General features: G+C 41.2%; 1 protein-coding gene and 1 long non-coding RNA gene across 2 annotated transcripts in view; one reads left to right on the plus strand and one right to left on the minus strand.

Moving 5' to 3' along the window:
• LOC145459627 (gamma-tubulin complex component 3 homolog) overlaps positions 1 to 24,430 on the plus strand; it is a 106,812-nt gene that overhangs the window by 17,690 nt on the left and 64,692 nt on the right. The gene's annotated exons all lie outside the window — the stretch shown is intronic.
• Positions 5,324 to 11,321, minus strand: LOC145459647 (uncharacterized). Its single transcript, XR_013921499.1, has 3 exons — positions 11,190 to 11,321; positions 8,591 to 8,750; positions 5,324 to 5,456 (listed from the first exon to the last, which is right to left on the minus strand). It is a non-coding gene; the product is annotated as an uncharacterized LOC145459647 (long non-coding RNA).

Here is a 24,430-nt window from a genome sequence, read left to right on the forward strand (position 1 = left end):
AGTACAATTTGTATGTAAACGATTTGCGGGTGTATGTAACGACAAGGAGTTAACGAGACAACTGAATTCGAAAGATTGCGTACATATGACGGACGAAATATGTTTCAGGACAGTAACGAAAAACCGGAATGTCGTTCGTCATCTGTCCTTTCCGGATTGCTCCTGTACTATCGTGAAAAAATGTTTGCGAGAGTGGTGTATCAATTACATGGATGTCTGCACTTGTCAATATTAGAATGGAGAGGAATTTAATCACAATCACTTCAAACTGAACTCTCACGTCCTCGCTTGTATTAAATCGAATCACTGCTATTTTATTACGAGTTTTATTAACTGAAGTAAAATATATTGGTAGCCTATAGATCTCGAATACATAGAATACACTGCACACTTATTAGTAGGGATGGTGTGAACCTCTGAAAGGTTCAGGTTCGTGTGAACGTGAACCTTTTTGAAAGGTTCTGTGTGAACACGAACGACGAACGTGAACCTCATGACGTCACGTGACGTCATATTGCTAATTTTAAACCCCATATTTCAATTAGGTGATTGCCTATATTAATCTACTGTACACGATACCGAGCGACGACTCGAGGCCACATAATAGCTCAGTACTTAAGTACATATTGACGTTTGAAACGTCGCCAATTGTATCAACTGGGGCAATCAAATGATATAATAATCCCATAAAATCAGTATCTTGCGTCGCTTCGCCGACATTTTCGACCTGATCGGACAATGTATTCGACGTCTGAGTATTGCCACATGGATATTGAGCAGAGTGTAAAATGGGTTTCTATATACTTGCACGAGTGTAAAAAAAGCAGTGGTGACAAATAGCGATGTCGGCAGAATTCGTCAGATGCGTTGATCTAACCATAACGATTCGCAAATTTCTTCATCTTCAAGTCATATAAAATAAGCCTAGTCAATGACTTGGGTCGAGTCATGCGTAATGATGACTCGAGTACAAGTCGAGTCAATCCAAATATTGACTCGAGTCGAGTCTTGTCATTTCCGTTTTTTGAGTAAATGACTCGAGTCAAGTCGAGTCATCAGAAAATCGTGCCTCGAGTCATTACAACCCTCGAAAGAACGTCACCCGAATATCGCATGAAACCGATTGGATGCTTTGGTCTAGGAGTGTTAACTGTGTAGTGTGTAGCCTGCGGGAGCGCAACTATTATATGAACTTGCATTCCGGCGCTGGGAATTTTCACGCAATAGAATACACGACCTGGACGTATAGTTTCGCAAAACATGCGACCATGCGGCCTCCGTGCGGAGTGTGCGTTGCCAAAATGATGGCTGGCGATAAAACCTTGAAACAAAATAACCGCCTCGTGTTGACCAAAACGTTCGCCCCGTGTCGAAATGCAAATTTGGAACCGTGTTCGTCTCTCGGCAGGAGATATACTTTTAGTTTCGTCTGGTGTGCATGCGATTCCAATATATCTGGAGCAACGACAATCTTTTCTGCTTTACCGCGACCTTTGCAGGTCTAATGTCAGATCAACCTTACTGTGACACCAAACCGACTTGAATGATACAGTGGTATGGGCAAACTTATTCCCTTCGCGAGCAATAATATAATTCAAGAATAACTGGCGTAACGGATGCCGTTGCCAGGTGCAGGGAAACGATTGGTTGTATTCCTTGCTTGAAACGGTAAATAATAATTAATTGAATGTTTGACACTCGAGCTGGTAATACTTTGGCATTTTTTGACATTTTGGCACCTGCACACAAAAAGTTGCCGGCCCCTGCACTATACAACTACAATTCTATCTAAGATTTGCTACTATGCCACAGAAAGCTGCGATTATGAAGCTATTCGATCGCAGGAATGAACACAGTTGTTTAACATGGAGACCTAATATATGTACCTGTCAGTGTGATTATACACGCGCTTCCGTGGCCAAGAAATACGAATCACATAAGCCATTCTTCATCCCAAGTCAAACATTTCCGTTCGATTCGTTAGTTGTTATACATATAAAAGCGCATCCCATATCAATCAGCAGGGTCACACACTGAGATCACAAATTGAAAAGCGAGCACTGGTCTAAAACAACACGTGTCCGCTCAACGTTTATATTCATGTCGTTTCCACACAAAATTGTACACTCCCGTCTCCCGACCCTTCCAGTGTTGTTAACCGATGGGACAAAGATTAGTCGATCCCGTTGTCTGATACGCGTGTTTCCGCGGCCACGAAACACGAATGACATAAACTATATCCTTCTGCCTCGTAAAACATTTCCGTTAGACTCGTTATACCAATAAAAGCGCATTCCATCGCAAGAGGAAGATGGTCAGTGTCACATAGTTAAATCCCTGCCTAGATACTTGGACTAGAGAATAGACCCGTCACGTTACCGAAAAAATATGCCCAACGATACAGTTTACGCAACAGACCCATTCTAAGACGCAGTGACGAACACAACGTCTTGGGAATTTGGAAATGGTAGCAACAATGCAAGCCAGGAACTGTGGTTCTTACGGTATTAATTCAGCGTACAGCAACTGATTATGGTACTGACAACGAGCGGATTTGCCCATACTTAAATTGTACCGATGCGAATACACTGTAGCCTACCTACACATCAATGGCAAGTTTCGTGTCGTATCGGTATAAAAGTGTGACCGATGTACTGAGCATGAGTATTATAGGAACTTCGAGATACCAAAGACAGACAGCACACACAGACGACAATAGCTGATACGACACAATGAAGGTATACGCTATTCAGTATCCACGCCTACCATGAAAATCGTTTTACAACGCCATTTGGCGTTTATTACGTTTACGTTATACTGGTTAATCCTCCGTTTAATAAACATACAAGTCACGATAATCGACGTTCGTTACGGTATTTATGATCCGTTTCGACTTCTCTTACCTGCCCCGATGATAAGAACTTTGTGGACTCACTTTGCTAGTAAACAAGTTAACCTTCGTTTTGTCACAGGGGACAGCCGTGTGCATAACTGCTGTGTTATTACTACTGAGCGCGACGGGCGGATGCAGGCCTACCAAAGAATTACGATTCGGGTATGTGTGATTGATAAATACCGAGATTATGATTAGATCATTATGAATATCCAACATGCGAATTGATCGGTGATATCCAAATACTGCCCCCTCGTAATGAAAGTATTACTATTAACAGGACGGTACCGAAAGTGTCCAGACGACGTTGTAAAATCACCAGCTTAGCAATGGTCAGCGAATCGATGGTACCGCACATCGACGCTAAGGTCGCATGCAAGGATGGGGTGAAATTTACCACCAAACTATGCCCGCAAAAACTCTGTCAAGATCCGGTGACCATGCAGATACTTCGAAGTGCGAAGAGCAAAGGCGAATATAGGGTTGAAAGAATAACGAAGCAGGAGTTGGGTAAAATGGATAGCGGGAGATACACCAGAGTAACAATAGCCACAGGTTGCCGGTGCGTCTTTCGGAAGAGATAAATCTTCTATCAATTTAAATTAAACATACTTTAATTTCTATTCTTTGTCATCCAACGGACAGTCCCTGGGCGAACGTGTGTCGATTTCAAGTGTGCAGTCTTGCTATAATGACAAGGCTGAGAAGCTACCTTGCAACCATTTTGTACCATTAGCTATGCAAATAACTCAGCACTGTGTAAACTATAATGCGTGTCGGTAATTCTGCTATAAACTGGTCATGGTGATATCGTTGCCAATTCTATTTAGTATTTTTTGGTGTAGAATTTTCGTTCTCCGAAACTTCATTATTGCGTCACGCAGCTTATTCCTCTCCAAGCAATCATTGGATCAGATATTGCCAAGTAACGGTCCCGTAGCCAATAAATACGGGTCTTGTACCAATAATATAGAACTTGAATTTATACTACCATGTATTTATACTGCAAATAACAATAAATACAATACATGTATTGTTGCTGCACATCATTTCGTAAAATGCGAAATTTGGGAAAATTACTTGTACAAAATAAGTTCAAACATTTACCAGGTGCAGACTGATACGCTATGAGCTCCAAGACGTGTGGTGTGATGTCACTGGCAGGGAAATCGCTTTGATAAGTGTATAGGTATGAGATGGATACGGAGGCCTTGTGTAATTTACCAGACGATTTTCATACTTTTTGCGGTCTTGAAAGGCGTGATATTGTACCACATATAACATAGTCTGTTGGGCAGTAAACTGTGCGTGGAAATATACGAGAAATGTTACATTTCATACATAATCTTGGCCTCTGGCACTCACAATAGAACGTCTTGTCTATATTCGGGGGTATGACCCTATCAGGTCCCTGAACATATAAAGGCTGGGAAATTCCGGGCTCCGATACAGCAAATACACCACAGGTTCGTAGGATATTGCACTGTAAACGTAATTCGTGTATTTCGCCGATTTCCCTCGTTGTGTAAGGTGGAAAACGGCACTTTCTGAGTATAATATTTGGATTTCACGCCCATCCCAATGGGTGAAAATGAGTCGAATACTCCAGCCCTTATGGAGTGTGTTTCGTGTGCCACCCTACGACGGCGCGAAAGATTGTATCCACGATTATGGAAATAACTATAATATCATATTTAACATTTTGTCATAACAACATGAAAAAATTCGTAATTTCATGGCGTACCTCGTCCTTACAACCCTAAAGTTGGACCCCCTACTAATTCCATAATCATGTTTGAGTGGAGAATCCGCAGGTTGGGAACTACTGCTCGAAGGCGGAGATCATAGAGTTAGCTTATCCAGGAGAATGGTAATCGTCTAATTAAAACTGCTAATCGTGGCGCATAAAATTGGATAACATTTTGGTGAGACTTTTAACCCAGCGGCCAGCGCAGTAGGTTTGCCACCAGTAACAGTTTTTAATCAGACGATTAGCATTCGCATCGCGACCCTATATCCATTTGTCACGTGGCAGTCGAAAATAAATACCCCCCCGTTTAATCCTAGCCAAGTCCCCGCCAATAATCACATCACCTTTTTCGGAAGCGGGAATATCTCCAAACGGATTGGAAAATCCATATTCGCCGTCATCACCTGCAACAAATCGCAAGCTTTACATAGTTAAACGAACAACGAAAAAAGGATGTTCGCATCGTACTTTCTTTATCCGGATTCTCCGGCTGGGTTCCGCATCTCCGCCGCAGTACCAGCAGGGATATTACAGCAAGCACCACTACAAGAATCGCAGAACCGCCGACCACAAAGTAATACAGTGTGTTCCTGTCCGAGCCCCGTCGCGCAGCACTGAAACGGGAAGACCCCGGTAAAAATCCGGTCGTGTAACCAGTCGCCATGAGGTCACACGCCTCCTCGCACCACCCAGGCCGACTGTTCCTTGGTTTTGGCCCAGGTTTCGTTGCTGACTACGCGGCAAGTCACGTGACGGACGGCGGCGTACGTTTCCTGTAGGAACGCGCGGTAGTCGCGAGGGCGCAATGGAGAGCTGAACGGGAAACGGATTGGTGTGTATAGCTTGCAGCACCGGCGTAGCCGCTCATTTCTTATGCGGTAATGTTTGAGACAGCTTGTACCACGCATGTTAACAGTCCTTTAGGCAAAACAACTTAATTTTTGAACTTAGGATTTTGTAATGTGGAGAGTAAGTAGCTTTAGGGCATGCCACAATCCCCTTTGTGAGTTGTTATTGTTGTTTTTTGTTGTGATGTTAATACCACAAAAATAGAATAGGCCTACAGCTCATACCAAATCAGCAGGTCGTGTTGTTTTCGGCATTTCGGGAACCAAAATAAGTGTAAAATCCCAAAAATGAGCTATTTTTTGGTATATTTGGCACCTACCAGAATATAGATGTTTCTGAAAGTTTTAAATAGAAATGTAAACAAGTATTGAAACGAGTCTGCATGAAGCGACAAAACAAGTGTGTAACGCTAAATTCCTAAACTAAGGCCTGTGAACCCTTCGGAAGGCCGCGGTCTACCGTCCAAGAGATCTATGTAATGAAAATAGTCGAGTACTGATACCTGGATTTACAATATACTGTTGATTGATCAACCCGGGTAGTAAATGATATCCAGCAAATAGAGGGATGTAGCTAAATGCCAAGGAATTTTCCTGTCGTCACCTCTCGTGCATTTTTGTGACATCACGAAGCCGACACGCGCGACCCTTGCTGTATTCAAGTCGACGCGTATATAATCCCATTTACTTTCAACTTGTTAATGAAAATGTCAGCATGTCGTGCAATCACGTTGGACAATAGCAGGGTTACCATGCGTCCTCATTTTTGAAGAAATGTACCCCTTCGCCTAAATGTTTTTTAGGCCAATATCATATCGTTAAAAAGTGGGTAATTCAGGTGTCAAGTCAAAGCGCAGAACTTTTTTAGTCAACACAACATGATTTCCAGTAAATATTTGAAACCAACTTTCCCTATTTCAAAATATGGTAACCCTCTAGAGCAGTGGTCGGGAACCTTTTTTGTCCGAAGAGCCATATTGACCCCATATTTTCCATCTTAACTTCCAACGAGCCATACGTTTTAATCAACTAATACGTCACAATTGAAAAATTGGGACGTCATGTTAGCGTAAATTCGTCGACTTTCGTCAGTTACACGGGATCGTAGGTTCGTCTTGACGATATTCTTAAATGCGAGGACCCATGGGGGACATAAGTAGGCGGAGTCAAACATGATGGTCACTACACAGCAGCATGCATACCAACTGTAATGTGTGATGCGTCAGTGACGTGGTTTCAGGGGTGGCACGTGAGGCAGTGCCTTACCTGTCTACTAGATTTTGAACATTTTTACTACGAAAATCACGCAACTTACCTATTTATTGTTCGAAAATATAGCGTGAAAGGGGAGGTAAGACATTGGTGAGGCACGGCCGGGATTAGCATAGCGCAATTCATCGTAAATATCATATACTTTATAATAACTGATAACACTTGACTGGTCAACACATATTTTAGGCATCCAAAGTAAGAGTGTGTTTGGTGGTTCTGGAGGGCGCTGATTCTGAAAATGACCTTGGTTTTCTCAAATTGGCTCTTGTTTTGTAAATAACCCATGGGACGACATGAGGGTTCTTCATAGTCAATTATTATCTATTGAAGTGCAGTATAAAATTAAAAAAACTACGATTTTCTTCTTGCCAAGTGTATTCAATGGTAAATAGAGTAATTTTGGACTTTTTGAGGGGTACAAGAGCCAATCTCTAATTACTAATGTAATATTCATAATCAGCAACCTCGAAAACCCCAGAAACGGCTTTTAGATGTTCTGCCCAATTTTCTTTTCGTTCTGTTGACCAGTGTAATAATTGAATGTAATAGCCGCACCGATTCCGATTCGATTTCTCAATTCTCAAAGTATTCGTCGGTAACACAACGTTGTGCCACACGCCTACATTTGAACAGCAACTACAAAGCTTCGTTTTCAATCAAGAACGTGGATCACTATGGCGTTGTTTGTAATTTGAATTTGTAATTGTGAATGTCAATTCCACGGAGTTCATTTCTCGCCGTAGATCAGGAAGACAATGTGTATTTGAAAACTGCATTGTCATACAGGCGTCGCCTTGTCTGCTATTCTCATTGAGCAATCAACGCATCGTGCAATCCGAGATTTCGTGGCGCATGCGAGACGAGACAGCAACTTAGATTTGATGATTTTGAAACGGGGTCCGAGCCCCTAACCCTGAATACGCCACTGTATTCACCTCTCAAAGACATGTTTATACTGCCACAAGAATGATTATACTGGTCGTGCTGAAGATTTAATAACAAGTTGCTGCAATATTGATCAATTATGCACAAAATTAGAATTTTCGCAAAGAGCCATACTTTTTGCCCAAAAGAGCCATATATGGCTCGCGAGCCATAGGTTCCCGACCACTGCAGTCTAGAGTCTAGACCAGGGGTTCTCAACCTCAATATTGTTTCATATTATATTGCCACTCGTGATTTCTAACCATCAGTTAGCGAGTGAAGGGCTGTGATTCAAACGTATCAGTAACGATTTTGAATTGTTATCGTAAGCGGTATTGTGATCTGTGTGAAATGCAGGTAATTATGCACGCATATCGAATCGCTATTCGAATAAGATAGTGCAGAAGCAGTTGGTCGGTTTTGTGAATTGACTTTCAAACATCGTTGTCAATTCGGTTTTTACTACCGCTGTTTGATGACACAAAGTGGATACTGTCCTGAACGTTTTGCGACTGTCGTATGATAGATTACACTGTGCGGCGTTTAACATCGGTAATTCGAGTATACAGATATGAATTCCTGGCAATGCCAAATCTGCCAAAAATAAAATCGGAAAGATGCCAAAAATAAGCTATTTTTGGTAGTTTTGGCGTATGCCAAAAATAACACGACCTGCAAATCAGTGCCCAGTCTCATGATGAAATAAATGTCTGTACACCAACCTTGGCTCGTTTCGCTGTACAGTTTTCATAAAATATTTTCAGTTGAATCATAAGGTAGGTTCGAATTAGCTTACTGGCATTTCGCTTTAATTATCTATAGTCTACGCAATCGTGTCTTCCGATTACATCCAGAGGACAGGCATGTAGCGTATGCTACTGCGTATACATATGAGATACATACGCGGAGCCCTTTCCCGTTGCGTTGTCTGCATGTAATACGGAGTCCTGCTGCCAGCGTTTTTCCAACGGCACGACGAGGGTGGAGTTGAGTTGAATCAGATATCCGCCACGTTCGCGCTTCACATTTCTTGTTTCGGAGACATTATTTATCGCTTGTCCGTCTAAATACAACGCACGTATCGTAAACGGGTGAGTGGCGTCTCGTGCGGAGGTGGTCAAAGTAGTTAGTGCTGCCACTCAAGTTGGTTTAACGCGGTAAATTTCTACTCAATTACAAGTAGAAGCAGCAATTTACTGGACATGTTAAAAAGTAGGTTTGATGGGGACAGTCATGCGCTTTTAGCAGTTGATCGGAGGTCATTAACTTTCGAAACTGTAGTGTGCATCTTCGTGACCAAAACGATTAATGACTCTACAAATTATGAATATTGAGCTATCTGCAACGTCATATTCTCCACACCATCCCGATCCGGAAATTTTCAGTCGAAGCCAGGCATGGGGTGATCGTGATTAGTAATCTTAATCGATTGCAACATGTAATTGTAATCTCAATCGATTTTAATTAAAAAGAAATCAGTAGTAATCGATTCTTTTGTCAAAGAACTTTGTCAGACTATGACAGTGGTTCCCAACCTTTTTGTCTTCATTCCCCACTTCAGATTTATTCCGAGCCTTCATTCCCCACCTGATCCGTAACAGCACTTTGTTAGCCCCGTCAAAGAAACGTTGGTATAGGGCCCCCATAACCCCCTCAGCCCCGCTGATCCTGTACGCTTTTCCCCTATTTCGGCTAAGCGCGAAAATTATATATAATTCGTGTTTGAATCGGTCAATATGATCGGGAATTGCATATATTTTGCTATCCATTTTTCATACCCTCTCTCCTTACGTAACCAGATTTACTGGTACAGCTGATGGAGGTGTGTTGGAAAAGGTAGGACCCCTAAATAAGAATTGAACATCTTCGGGCGGACCCGTTGGTATATTTGACTTCGTTATATTATATGCTATATTCCGTGACCTCCTATATCTGCTACGTCAAAAGATATGGAAATCACCAAAACTAAAAGGCACACACGATTTCAAATTGGTATTGGTAAATTGGTAAATTGGAAATTTTTCCCTGCGGGATGGCATTTGTCCTGTGGGGCTCACATCGCCAGGCAGGGACATTCGGCACCAGCCATTTAGCCAATTAAAAATATATGTATATTGTATATATATCGAAGTTGTGGGTCACGACAAGGGCATTCCTTCTCGGGTAAGATCTTCTCGCTGCTGATCGTTCTGGCACACTTCTCGGAGTTGCATGTTACATGGCCTATAACTTCATATGCCTTGGTGCGTCGTGGCGCAGTAATAGCCGAAGCCGAAGTCTCAATTTCTATAAATTCTACGTATTTTCGTGGGGGAAGGGTACCCAATAATTAGATAATTGGCAATATTAAATCGCGCAACCAGCGCGAAATTTGTTTGAAAAAGTGGCATGAATTTTCAAAGATACTTAAATTTATGTTAATTCATGAAATAAATTTGGGCCCCTTCGAGCTCGCCCCCTCCCCAATTGGGGTTTCGGGGTGCGGCAGTTACGGTCCTGTTCCCCACTACCCAGCACTTTTGTCATTACAGAGCAACTATTTGCTGGTTTGACTACACATGACACACAACCACAACAGTACGCAAGACAATCGCCTATAACTGCAACATAAAACGTATTGTGAACCGATACCAGTAACGCTTAAAATTTCGCGAAAGCGTTTTTTCACGTCAAACTAGTCGTGCTGGATGCGTTTGTGACTGGCCATCCAGAGTTAAAATGAGGTGTTGTGAACAACACGCAATAGAGAGAGAGAGAGAGAGAATCTTTATTCGTATACATTACATATCAACATAACACTACAAAAATGTCACTGTGAAATGCGACATGCAAGGTAGAATTCTCGTTACATATATTCCAGAGCAGTTGACTGGTAACGGTAATTGCGCATGTGTCTCCGTGAATATGTAGACTTTCCTATATATAGTAGGCTTACCATATTTTGAAAATCTAAAAAGAGGACACTTTTTCAGAAATTTGAGACTTGCAAAACCGGAGAAGAATTCTCTAAAATCAGTGAATTTTTCCCACTTTGTGTTCGGTTGACTAAAAAAAAGGTTAACTTTCCGCTCAGAGCTCAAAATACCGTTTTTCTCTCCGCATTGCTAGGTGGTTGACTAAAAAAAAGGTCAACTCTTCGCTCAGAGCTCAAATCACCGTTTTTCACTCCGAAATACCCGCCGGAGCGTCACTTCTGTGCTCATTTACGGCATATCACTCGCATTTTGCTCTAAATGTGACCTAAGTTTTCAAAAAAGAGGACAAAATCTCAAAAAAGAGGACAAAAGGGCGTCCTCCGAGGACACTTTCAAAAAAGTCAAAAAAGAGGACAAATCCTCTTAAAAGAGGACGTATGGTAACCCTAACGGCCTAATATATAGTTTTGAACAAATGCGTCCAGAAACCATTGAATTCCCCACCGTTTGGGAACCACTGGACTATGATATAAAGTGAACAGCTGATCCGGATGTACGATTACCACTGGTTTAGATAATGTGCTTACCGAGAGTCCATTATATTTGAAACCCAGGCGTGGCGTGATTAGTGAAGCATAGTATCTCCGCCTCCTTTTCTGACCAATCGTATTTAGTTAGTCCATGGTTCGGGGCCATCTCAATAGCGGGAGGTACTGTGAAATGGAGAAATGGGCATGAATAAGTTTTAGCGTGCTTTGCAGTTAAACCATATCAATACAACATTTACGGTCCATTACGACCATTCGATATTTCACGTACACCATATATATGACCTTTTGACCATGAAGTTTATGTGAGTATATATCGGTCTTATCGGATGATTAACCGGATCAATAAATCTACTTGATAGTAGCATCATAGCGTCCTATATGGGGTCAACACAGGCAAATCTCACGCCTCAGGGAAATTGTATCACGTCACGATTTGCATTTGGCTACAGGCAATTTGACGGTCATTTTTGTCCGGCTTGCCGAGCATTAAAGTTGGTGAAACGGGTATCAATCGAAAGCGGACTCTGCACTGATTACGAAAATATAAATTTTATTCCGCTCGTGGCCCTGGAACTCCCACAAGCAGCCTGGAATTTTTCATTGTTATGGAGATTGGCATTGGGACGCAACAATGCTGTCTGGCTCTTTTTCTCTTGAGCTACTCTCTCGTTTCGCTCTTCCCTGGTAATTGTCTGCCAATTGTAGAATTCAATAATGCGTTGATGATGGATGCAAGAGATGACGTAGCAGTGCTAGTTTACACATCGACAATCTAGTTTACACATCTACACATTGTAGCAGACCGCTGGTGACAGTGTGACAGTGTCAAGTATCAGTGGATCTCAAGTCACAGACAAAGAGGTACAGATTTCGTTTATGTTACGTGGATCGACCTTATTCTCACGATCAGCGGATCGACGATTCATGTTGTATTATGTCCCAAGCTGCAGGGTTGTAACCAAGTCACACGGCTTCGAGTCACAAGTCAATCTCACTTTCATCTTTTTGACTCGAGTCAAGTCGAGTCATTTTCAATTCCCACCGAGTCAAGTCCGAGTCCAAGTCAGCGGACAGAGGATCGAGTCCGAGTCATGGTATTATGACTCGAGTCCGAGTCCAAGTCATTGTGTTGACGGCTCAGTTTCCAGTTAAAGTCTTCCTAAACCCACTTTTTAAACTCTGTTTGGTCATGATATTGAAAGCTTCGCATTTATAATATATCAACTTTCCTCACTTTTAGCAGTTTCTGGTCGCATTTTCAAGCACCAGTACCAACAAACGAAATCTTAATAGTGTGTTGGCTTCGAAATTACAATGAAATGTCGGTCTTCGCCGTCTGAATCTCGAGTCAATGATTTGCTTCGAGTCATGCGCAATGACTCGAGTCCAAGTCGGGTCAATACACAGATTGACTCGAGTCGAGTCGAGTCATTTCCGTATTTTGAGAAAATGACTCGAGTCGAGTCGAGTCATCCGAAAATCGTGATTCGAGTCTGACTCGAGTCGAGTCATGACTCGAGTCATTACAACCCTGCCAAGCTGATATACGCTAATAACTGACGTATTTCAACAAAAGATAATTGGTTTTATTTTATTGTAAATATATTATTTAATTGCATATTGAAGTTCTGTGCATCCAACATATCCCGTCAATGTGCGGGTATAATTCAATATGAATATATTGTTCAGTCGCAAGTAAATTTTAAATTTTAAATTCCATGCCCAAATCCATATTCTAACGATTCTTGAAATTAAAATTCGATTTTCCTAATATTGGGTGGAAATAACCAACCAAACATTTTCGATGCGTTCCGTTCACGAACAGAATGGTGGTGTGGCTGTCATTCATCGCGTTGGATTCGATATCGAAATACTGTGTCGTATTGTCGATATAAAATGAGATTGTCATTGTTAAAAGGGAACGTGGTACACCTATATTTATGAAGCAGTATATTAGGTAAATAGGTTGCGCTCGCATATAATATCGTTGACCTGACCGGCGATTTTCGTGACGCCTCGCATATTTTGTTGCCTTACAACGCTCGTTTTTAACACTTGGTCATTACAGGGGAGCAGCCTCGAAGAAAAGAAACTCAAACTGGACAGGTATGCTTTGCCATTCGCTATTCTATCCCCGATCAATTTGTAGTGGTGCTGTTTCGTTATTCTTGCGTTTGAAATATACGTGGCCAAACATCGCTTATTGAGGTATCTCTAATATTGCTTTCAAAACTACATTGACTGGAGTATAATTTATTACCTTGCAGGAATTTCGTATGCCCCTTATCAACAGAGGTAACGGCACAATAAGAAGCATATAGAGCGAAATTCAAACAAAATCCAAATTGGCAAAATAGGACGTAACAATGCAATGATAAAAAGGAACGGTAGCTGGCCAAAGTCAGCTGTACCGGTACTCCGGTAGTCATAATAAGGGGATAATAGAGAATGAAATTATACAATACTCAGAAGACGTTACACAGACAATCAGCGGAATATATTAATGGAATATTGAAAGATTGTATACAAACTCTGTATCCTTTTTATGGAGCCGTTAATTCTTGATAAGGGAACCCGAAAAGTCACCGAGGTAATAAATTCTACTGCAATGAATGTAGTTCTGAAAGCACTATTGAAGTTGAGTGCCGCCAGTCACATATTTGAGGTATCTATGCATTTTTTATGACAGCTATTAGGGTTACTAACATTTCAAAATAAGTATTTTGCAAATCACTCAGCCTAATCCTCAAATCGGAATTTGACGAAACCGGACCAAGACGGGGCTCATTCACTTCAGGGATATATAGTTCTATATATCCCTGATTCACTTTCGGACCACAAAGCTATTTTCTCCGTAAGGCTGCAATGACTTTGGTCCGAAAGTGAACGAGCCCCGTAGGTCTGTCAATTACATGTTCCGAAATCATATCGGAAGTGAAGAAAATGTGTGCCGAGCCGATTAAGTTACTGAAGATTCCTGTGTTCGCGGACTCACCAAGCACCTTCAAATGAGTGCGCGGACTCGGGGTTGAGAAACACTGACCTAGACCAACGTTTTTTTGGGTTGGGGAGGGGGGCTGACGAAGTGCTGTTTCGGCGCTGCGTAAAGGTAAATCTAGACCTGAGCTGTCGTGAGATCCATGAAGCACTTTCTAAAAACAAAGAGTTGCTGGAACAGATTGTTTCTGGCGAAAAGTATGGAATGCCTTATGCCACGGCTCATATAATTACAAAGTATGCACAAAAACGCTTTTTAATGCTAATCTAATTTTCGACTGTCCTTATTTTTGGGTCCATGTCGATGGCAACCCTGCATATAAGAGTGCTGCGTGATAGTGGTATTCATGACCTGCATTATATAGTAGTAACGTAATCAGTAATCACACATATAGGTACCAATACTTGCAGTTGATTACAAGGACACCATAGTCAATGATGATCAAGATTTGCTCCTTTCAGTTTTTTCTCCCAACCTTGGCTTCCGCCCAATACCACAATCTCGGACAGTTGCAATTTGAAAGGCATATTATAGGTCTAATAATAATAAATGAGACATTCTCTCCATGTTGTCCAAATACTGTAATGAATAGGAACATAACTTTTTGCATTGACGAAGAATCAGTTGGTACATACAGAATTAATTAAATTAGATAATTTTCTTACGTTTTTTCTTTGTCTTCACCTTGAGTCTCCATTGCTGGACTGGACGGCACTTCGATCACAAACACTGATCTTCAGACAGATGAATTATTCCCACTCCCAAAACTGACTTCTAAATTTACAACAAGAAGTGTATCGCCTTCATTTCATGCAATCAAGCGAACACACAAGAAGATGAGCAGCTGCTGTCGCAATCTTTTGAGGTCGCTGATTCACGGAGCGTTCTGTGATTTCTTTTTTTGTTGTTGTTATTTCTCATCAAGTGCTGACGTCATACGTACTGGCTGTCAATCAGAAATGTGTAGTGGCATGACGAAAATTAAGGAGTAGTTTGAAGAATTCACGTCGCAAAATTTTTCCCGTTTAAATTGAATTACATCAATCTTGTATGAATTTTATTGCTCAAATACTAAAGTTGCGCGAAATCTTTCAAGTTGTCAATTCCATTATAGCGACCTTTCACCCTTCTTGATGAGTAGACGTTTTCATTCGTCGGATTCGCGCGCAGCGGCAGTGTCTGCTGCAAAAAGAATTACGCGTGTCTTATGACTGTTGTGTATAGTGTATAATGTATATGCTTGAGAACTCATATTCTCTTCATGTCTCGATATGGTAACGGAGCATCGATAGCAGCTTTATAATTGACCACGTGTTATTCGTTGACTACAAAAGTAAATCGCACGGTCTCGCCAATGAAGTGAGGACTTAATTGTTATTGAAGTTGAAACTGATTGAGCTTTTTGAAGGCATGTTGAATTGTCTCGATCGCAAACGTTTGATTGCATGCATGCAGTTTTGTATGTCCCATTAGGGTTAAGCCGTTATCAAGGCCGATCGGTGATAACTTGAGTCTTGAGCAACGAGAGAGAGAGTCTTTATTGTCATCCAACCAAAATACGTAACAACTGCCAACTGGTGATCAGAGGTGGTCAGTAACGAAGTACTTCTACTTTTTCGAAGTACTCAAGTAGTTATCCTCTACATCTGGTACTTACTCAAGTATATTTGATTTTCGCTACTTCTACTTCGTAATATTTTGTGATCTACTTACTTACTTTTCGCTATTTTCAGTTTGTCAAGTAGAAGTAGTTCAATCTTTCAATCAGGGAGATAGCCTGAGGAATTTCGGGGCTGTTTTCACGGAGTATCAACATTTAATTTTCATAAAAATTGAGTAAAGCCCAGAATTTTCGTCGCGCTTCGCGCGCAATGGTTCCGGAGTTACCAGTATGATTTCACGAAAGTGCCGATGAATATAATATAGGTAGCGGGTTGGCGTGGTTCCGTTCACACAGGGATATCTAGAATTAGATATCTAGATATCCCTGCGTTCACACCACATTGTCCCCCTTCGCTCATACGAAATAATTCATCACAGTATATGTGGACCATCAAAACGTTTGAAACTGATGTTTCGCAATTTAGCATTTACTTGTGATATCGTAATCTAGCATGCGCATTGCGCATGGCGTGTCCTATCCTGGCAAAGTGGACTTTTAGAGCTGTTTTGACATACCACCTTTGAAACTTTCTGGACTAAAGGCATGAAAAACGTGTCTCGCTATTAGAAGTAGAATTTATGTTTCATTTTCAATTCCGAGTATCATATACTTTAAATTATAATTAAAATCCGTTCTTTTATCTGGAAATCTTACATGTTGAAGTATAAAAGCAAGTGTAGTAATGCCTTTAATTTCCGGAAATAAAGCTACACAATATCGCATTTTTACGGTCCACCATATTTTCTATTAACGTTTACTAATCGTGCAAAGTGTTTACACCGTATCCTATACAACTTCTCCGTATTGCCCTTCGACTAAACTACGGACCTTATAATATGGGGGATGGCGCCATACCATGCTATTTTCTAAAACGTGCTGTTCGAGAAAACAGAGGATAAGTATCGAATTTCCATATCAATCCTATATTTTCTTCGCATGATGTGGACGAATGCTTATGCTATCGAAAATTGGATACCTGCTGGTATGCATCAATATGAATCAAGCTCGTCAGCTTTCGCATAGCTCAATTTGAACCTTTTTACAATCCATGTGGACGAATTAGGATCGTTTTCACAACTACTTACTTACTTGAGTACTTTTAAAGTCAGTCAATTCTACTTCTACTTCAAGTAGCTTTAGGGTGCTCATGGAAAAAGTACTTCTACTTGTACTTGAGTAGATTTTTCCGTCGCTACTTCTACTTCTACTTGAGTAGCTTTCTTGACTACTTTGACCACCTCTGCAGTGGTGATACAGAAAATATGCATGTACACTCGTAGGGTTGTTCAGAATTGACCGACTTTCAAAAAGTCCAGGTTTTCAGTCCGATTCCCATGCCTTACACCTTAAAAACATATTCTGGCTACTTTTTTTACTCGTCGCCTGCATCCGTGTGCACTTGGAGCTGGAAGAATAGCAGCTGAAAATAGGGGATTCCCCTAAAATCTGAGTGTCACGAATTTACCTAGCCTAGTTAAAGGGACATAAAACATGGATTTATGAAGCTATTGCGGTTTGGAGTGCTACAAAACCCCACTATATAAGGCATTCCTAGTTCAGGATATCATTTCCATGTCCCACACTGCCTTAGAACTGCTCAAAACTACCTAAAACTGATAGTCATTTTGTTGGATCACATATCCTACACCCCTCAAACCTACCCGGCACTGTTCATCAATTTCCTGGATCCCCATGTGCAAGAATACAACTCTAAATGTAACATCCACTCACAGCCACATAATAAACATCACAGGAAACGAAAAAATAAGGCAAAGAAAGAGATCAACTTGGCAAAATATTACATAAATCAGGTGGATGAAATGGTTGCTTTCGAGAAATCTGCATATCTGTTCCGGTGATCTTCCACAGCTTGTAGGAGGCTCACTCGTGGTTTTTTGTCATCCGTTATGAACGCAGCATAGTCGGTATTCAATTTTACCATACGCTCTGCTGCATCATTAACTACTTCAACAGTATTCACAAATTCTTGAGCAGTCACGAAATCCGGATCAGTATGCCATTCCGAAACTGGAAGACTCAATGTATAGCATCTAATAGAAACCACGATTCTGGCCCAATCAAATCGACCATACTCAATACTCATTGACTCAGAGACAGAGATCAGACTGAGAGGCATACCTCTGCGAAATTTTTCAGGGATTGGCATTTTCAGCAATTTAGCAGCCATCGCTTCCTTCAGTTTGTCAGGAATCTTTGGATTAGCCGAGAACATGGTAAATACCACCATTTCCTCAGTTAGATACCAATGATGTTTTCGCAATTTCTTGTATGCCACATCAGCAACAGTGAGATCGCATAATGAAAAGTTTTTCATGTCATGAAGGAATTTGAAATCATTCCAAGGTGCGTCACATGCAATACCAGTTTTCAACCAAGCTGGAACATAAAACAAAGCAATGAATGTATTGATTCGTTCCAACTTTTCAATGAACTCTTCAGAATAGTCCATTTGCTCACTCCACATGAACATTTTTTGACAGTACAGGACTTGACTCATCCATCTAGCGCTATGAGTAGCACCGGGCTTGCGAAAACGATGATCAACATATTTGTCATCCAAAATCACCAAGGTGCCAGTTGCACATTCTCTGTAGTCGTCTCTTATCAAGACTTCTTTCTGCTTTCTATCATTGGGTTTCATCAGTGGAATTATTTCTTGCTTTGCTTCATCAGCTTTCATGGCCAACCAGCTGCCTTCAATAAACTTCAGCGTTTTATAGCTTCTTGATTTATCAATATGTTTCCACTTCTTCTTGAAGGTATTAAAATCCGTGTTTTCAGGGCCTGTGGTTGTCGATCCAAACAAACACTTCCAAACCTCTCGAATGACCAGTTCATAAATATGATGGCGACAGGCATTGTAGAAAACTTTCCTGTTAATCAATTCTTCAAGTAACGGAACCGCACCTTTGTTTTTACCAGTGTTTGAGGATGTTGTGTGAAACACAAGAGCTCTAACAGATTTTGTTAAATTCCAAAGTTCCAGCAGTTCAAATGATGCATCAGCCTGTGCTTTTCCTGTAGCACTTTCCAGAGTTTGAATGCCAAGAAGTTTCCCTTTCTTAAATGCGCCGGAATACGCAGACGATGCGAGCACTGCCAAGGCCTCAAATTGATATCCTAGACGACTCTTAGTGAGCTTTCCATCCCAGTGCAATGCAATGTGCTCTGGTGGATTGGTGGATATTTTTTCAAAGATAGATTCGGAAATTTCCAAACGATTTGCAATGCGTCGTCGATAGGTCCCAGATCTTGAAAGATGGAAGTCATTAGGGTTGCCATCGCAAGCTTTAATCAGTGCTGCAGTTATCATGGTAGCGGCATTATCACTGACTTTCAAGCGATCAAAAACCTGGCATAGGTCTTCGTCGCTGAATAGGTTTACAGGAGCTTTTAGAGTCACAAATTTAGCGGAATGATCAGATGTCGACTGTGCAAGTTCAAAATCAGTGCTGTGAGAAGCGTCAGCTACCTGTGAAGATATAGATGAGCTCTTGTAAATCCACCTTCGCTACTTGATGCTGGTGCAGACTCTATTGCACTCATGGTCCGTCTCTTTTGTTGCATGATTTTCGCTTTTAACACTTTATCATTGCCACCGATCGTTGCTAATCTCGGACCCCTTTGATCCTGATAAAATGCTATGTCTTCACGTTTTTTATCGTCAGAAAGAAGTCTACTTGCTTCAATTGTCGCTATCGCGTGAGGGGCTCGTATATCCCATAGCTTACTCAGTTTGGCTTCAAAGTCGCTTTGTTTTTTTGATACATATTGCCGGCCCGCAGTTTTCTTTAGTGACAGCCATTGTTTCCATACTGTTTCCAATCTTTTAGTGGCATTGACTTTTGTGTAGTCTTTATGCCAGCAAGTAACCAAAAACCGATCACTTCATCTACTGCGATCTGAATGTGTGACTTGACTGGTTCATTTTTTAAAAATGAATGCTCTCTCAGGTGTAGCACATATTGCATAACTTGCCTCAGAGTGGGCAACTTCGATCCCGTAATGGCTTCCTCAGATGGCCCAACTAAGAAATGCTGTGTCTGAGATCGTGTTCTTCTAGTTTTCTTCGGTACTGCTGTACTAGATGACGATTTTCTTTTTTTTCAGACATTTCGCACTAGAGCTAATCCTAGAAAAACAGATATACATAAACTCAGTCAAGCAACAAAGAATAGTGGAAAACATTTCAGTTCTTTTAGAGTTTTAGGTCGAACAAATACTGCATAACTTGCACAGGAGTAGCCAGATTAGATCCAGTTATAGATTATCGAAGATAGTTATTCCTAAATTGGCAAAACTCATACCAGTATATTGATATCTTGGGATATAACAAAATATTTAGAGTAACCGACTGGCGGTTTTCCCCAGTCACTGGAATAGACATTTGTAAGCTTTGTTTCTATCCCAGTAGAAAGGAAAAGATAATCAGGTCTATTATATCAAATAGTTGTATACTGCTATAATACTATGTTCACTAATCACGCGCTAAACTCGCTAATAGCATGAGTCAAAACGCCGCCTGATACGTCCTGCACCTCAATCGTAAACACAGTCCATCAACAACAAAGCAGCAAGGCACCTGACTAATCAATGATCCCCGTTTCACAGCCGTGCTCAGCGCTAGAACATACGCGTCACGTCAATGAGAACACTCCCCATTCCTAATGGCATAGGCGCTGAACTCTGATTTTCCCTAGGTATGCGAGATCGATGACGTCACAAAGGGATGACGTCATAGTGCGCCAGAGTTGGCAAATTAGCCGACTCGCAAGCGTTCAATATCACCTGGCACTTGTATATGGTGACAAAATTACGATACGATTAGGCAGGCCGCTTGCTGAATTGATTGAATCCATTTCAAATTTACCAAAGTGGCATCAGTTTATTATAGTTAAGAACATGCACCAATGCCGATAATACATCGATCGGATCAGCATCCTTGTGTAATATACTCGACACATCACGCTACCATAAGATTACCAACGCGTGCGACTGTGTAATCAATTAGCGAGCCGACAATCGGGAGATTTCAATCATTCCGCCTCGAGAACAAACGAATACGCATCTTCGGCGACGGCTAATAAGGTTGCAGGATAGAAAGTCTGTTCTGGACTCTATTCATTAGTGACTTTGATTTCATAGGAGTTAGAAGTTTCAATATCAGGAGCCTGCAAGACATTTTCTGATCGTTCTGTTTTAGTATTAGCGTTAGTCAAAATCAATTACGCCGCTGTCTGTTCACGGTCAGTATGTATTTCAATCAATTCCGTCCATGTTCATTGTTCAATGTCTGAGCCAGTCTGACATCACAATCACAGAAGAAGCGATAGTTCCGGCCGGCGCATAAGATATCATGTTCCTTCACAGCAGGAGATGACAATCGCAACATTTCGCGCATATAGAAATTAACATCTTTAGTATCAAGTTCTCGGTCTTGTTGCCTCGCGTTGCGCCTTCTGACCACTCGCGTTTGATCAAATATTCAGGCGCATAGCCGAGTTGTTATGGAGTGTGTTCTATAATGGAATCCGCATCGATTTCAGGTGGTTCAAACCTTTCTCAACTTTTATAACTCAAGCCTTGACTCGCATCTTCTGATGGTTATTGGTTATGTTCAACGCAGGGCATGGTATGGTATGGTATGGTATGGAAGTAGGGTATGGTATGGAACGAAATTTCGGTATGGAATATGGAAGAGTGCAAGTATGGTATGGTATGGAAATTTCCCAAGTATGGTATGGAGGGTGTTTTCCATACTTCCATACTTTATCCATACTTTGACAGTTTTGCCAGAACCATGACAATAATCCTACTTTCGATTTGTCAAATTGATTGCATACCACAGAAAATCGCTCTCTGTCTATGTTCATTGTTCATATCTCAAATTGTGATTCACGACTCACCCTTCCCGGGTCGACATTTATTTGAAGACAGCAAAGTTTCGCGACGCACATATGAATGAAAATAATATTAATGATAATTATTCCGATTTAAATATCATAAAAATGTATGATATTCGACGGCGAGCGCGTTACAAGTACATTTCGCTTATCGTAACTCCCACTCCGTAAATAACCAATGTAGTTTTAAAATCGCAGACTCTGAGAATGTAGAAGTTTTGAATATTTTCATCAATTTGTTGAACTTGGAAATAATTTTCTGCGCTTGGGGAGGATGATCATCACGCAATATCTATTTGACATAACCATCATTGTGATTCGAAAATATGTAGCTCGTCTTGGAGCGACGTTACCATATGCCGGCCTACAACACGCATTGTATCTTCATGAAATCTGGTTATTTCTGATATAATGGACAGAGGACACCTTGATATGGCTAATAAAGCTAACGAGTGTGATCGACCCACAGATTGGCGGAGAAAATAGACATTTGATTAGCTGTCGCAAAATGATTGTAGTGGTGTAAAATTATATTTAGAGAAATATTCTCCAACCGGTGAAGAATATACCCCAATTGTGGGGAATTTAGGGCCCTCTGGTTGGGAAAAGACTCACTTTGGAAAACATATTATTTACAGTTTACATTATTAACTTCGTTTATTAAACGTCTGTATGAAATGCCGATCGTATATATCTATAATATTTCTTCGCTCATTTGCAATTCAGCAATTCGTATTATCACTGCCTCCAATTAGCGAGAATCCAGTGGACAGCGGCACGCGATCTCCCTGATATAGTTTGTTATTCATTCGTATACGAAATGGTGTGATTGAAATCAGCTGATTCGTTAAAATAAAAGTTCATATGTATATGAATATGTACTCGAGGGAAATCGTGGAATCGCTAATTGATAGCACAGCCGGACTCGTTACTGAGGAAATGACATATTTCTTACTGCTTGAGTAATAGTAGCGTGCGACAGTGTAGGTCAGTGGTTCCCAACCTTTTTGACCTCGCGGCACACTTTGAAAATGAAAAAGAGTTCGCGGCACACTAGCACAGTGGTTCTGAACTCTTTTGGCTTACGGCAAAAGCAAACTACCAGAATGCGTATAACAGCAACCACAGTCTTATATAGGTGGTTACTGGTCACTGACGAAGTAGGCTACTTCTGCCTTTTCGGTGTGCTCAAGTAGACTTTTCGCTGCTTCAAAGAAGAAATTAAGTTTTCTTTTATATCTGCGGACATTTCACAAATACGTCTACGAATGGTATAATTTGACATGGGGATCGTTTTCAATTCTTCTTTTTTTACAATTTTATTGCAGGCAGGAATAGGGACTTTCTCTCAATTCGTGTGAGGTTTTGAATTATCAACCATTACATCTGTTGCCACATAACTTGCCTGCTGAGATCTCGTTCAAACTTCGGGCTGAGGTTAATTTTATAAGATTGGCTTGACAACAAAGTCTGCCCACTACCTCGCTGTCGATGTAATTAACCGTCGCATGGAAGAGTCCAATCGCGATCGTCACTAACAAATACAGGCGCGTATAGAGGTGTATAGGCCTACTGTATATACTTGGAAGCCAAATGCGTCCCCATGCAGATCGTGTAATAGCTTCTGTTAGGATAGCAATACCTCAGTCAAGAGTCTTACTGGCAGCCAGCTGCTGTTCAATTACAGTTCCAACAAACCGGGATGGAAACCTCAGGACCGGTGAAATTTGTTAACTGATATAATTTGATCAACATTACTTCTCAATTCTCAAATTTGTCACCTGCAAAATTACGTTGCGCCCTGAGCCTACTTTTACCTGCAATGCTGGCACGCTACCTAACAATCGCAATGTGAATGGCTATGTCGGCAATTCTAATTTGTAAACGTGAACCTCACTTTCAAATGAGTATACATTTCTCGATGGTGGAAATGCCTCCCTAGGTGTTGGAGGTTTATATTGGCTCCTACCCGTCCTCGGATCTGCAAAAGCAGTGTCTTACAAAAAGTGGACCGTGCTATAAGTTGGCATCTCAGGAATCAAAATATGTTATATCGGCATGGTATAAAATCATCATCGATAACGAAGACATGGCAAGAATACGACTACAAATAGAAACAGAAAAAGGTCATCAACTACGTCACGTCCCTGTTCTGCCTCCGGTCCTGATGGGGTGACAAGTAAAAGGTCACCTTCGGCCACACCTCAACATCACGGTCCAATAGCCCGAGTCTAGTTTTCTATCGATCACCGTCCTAAATGCTACTATATGGGGGCAAACTAGCGCATCACACCCATTGACGGTGGTGGCCCCAGTTTCATTCATGGCAGTGCAGTAGCAAGTTACGAAGCGTCGCAGATTTATGAGATTCTCCGACCATATACGTTGCTGTGCTCAGAGCGTCTTCACAATAAAAAGTCAGAAAAAGACCCAATCCATGACCTGATGGGGATGCCTAATTGAGATAACGTTACTATGGCCGTCGCGACATCCTTGTATCTGTTCACTGCATCGGATTGTACATCGCGTGTCTTGATATAGTAAATTCAATAGAAACTCCAACAATGACACACTCAAAATTAAGATTTTTGTTAAACTTCGACCCACTTTAGCGCATTTGCTCGCGGCACACCTGAGCAGTCCAATTGGCACACTAGTGTGCCGCGGCACACCGGTTGGGAACCACTGGTGT

The sequence above is a fragment of the Botryllus schlosseri genome, unplaced genomic scaffold (assembly GCF_051294905.1).
Source record: "Botryllus schlosseri isolate E-star unplaced genomic scaffold, Bs_hap1 Bs17a, whole genome shotgun sequence".
NCBI classification, from domain to species: domain Eukaryota; kingdom Metazoa; phylum Chordata; class Ascidiacea; order Stolidobranchia; family Styelidae; genus Botryllus; species Botryllus schlosseri.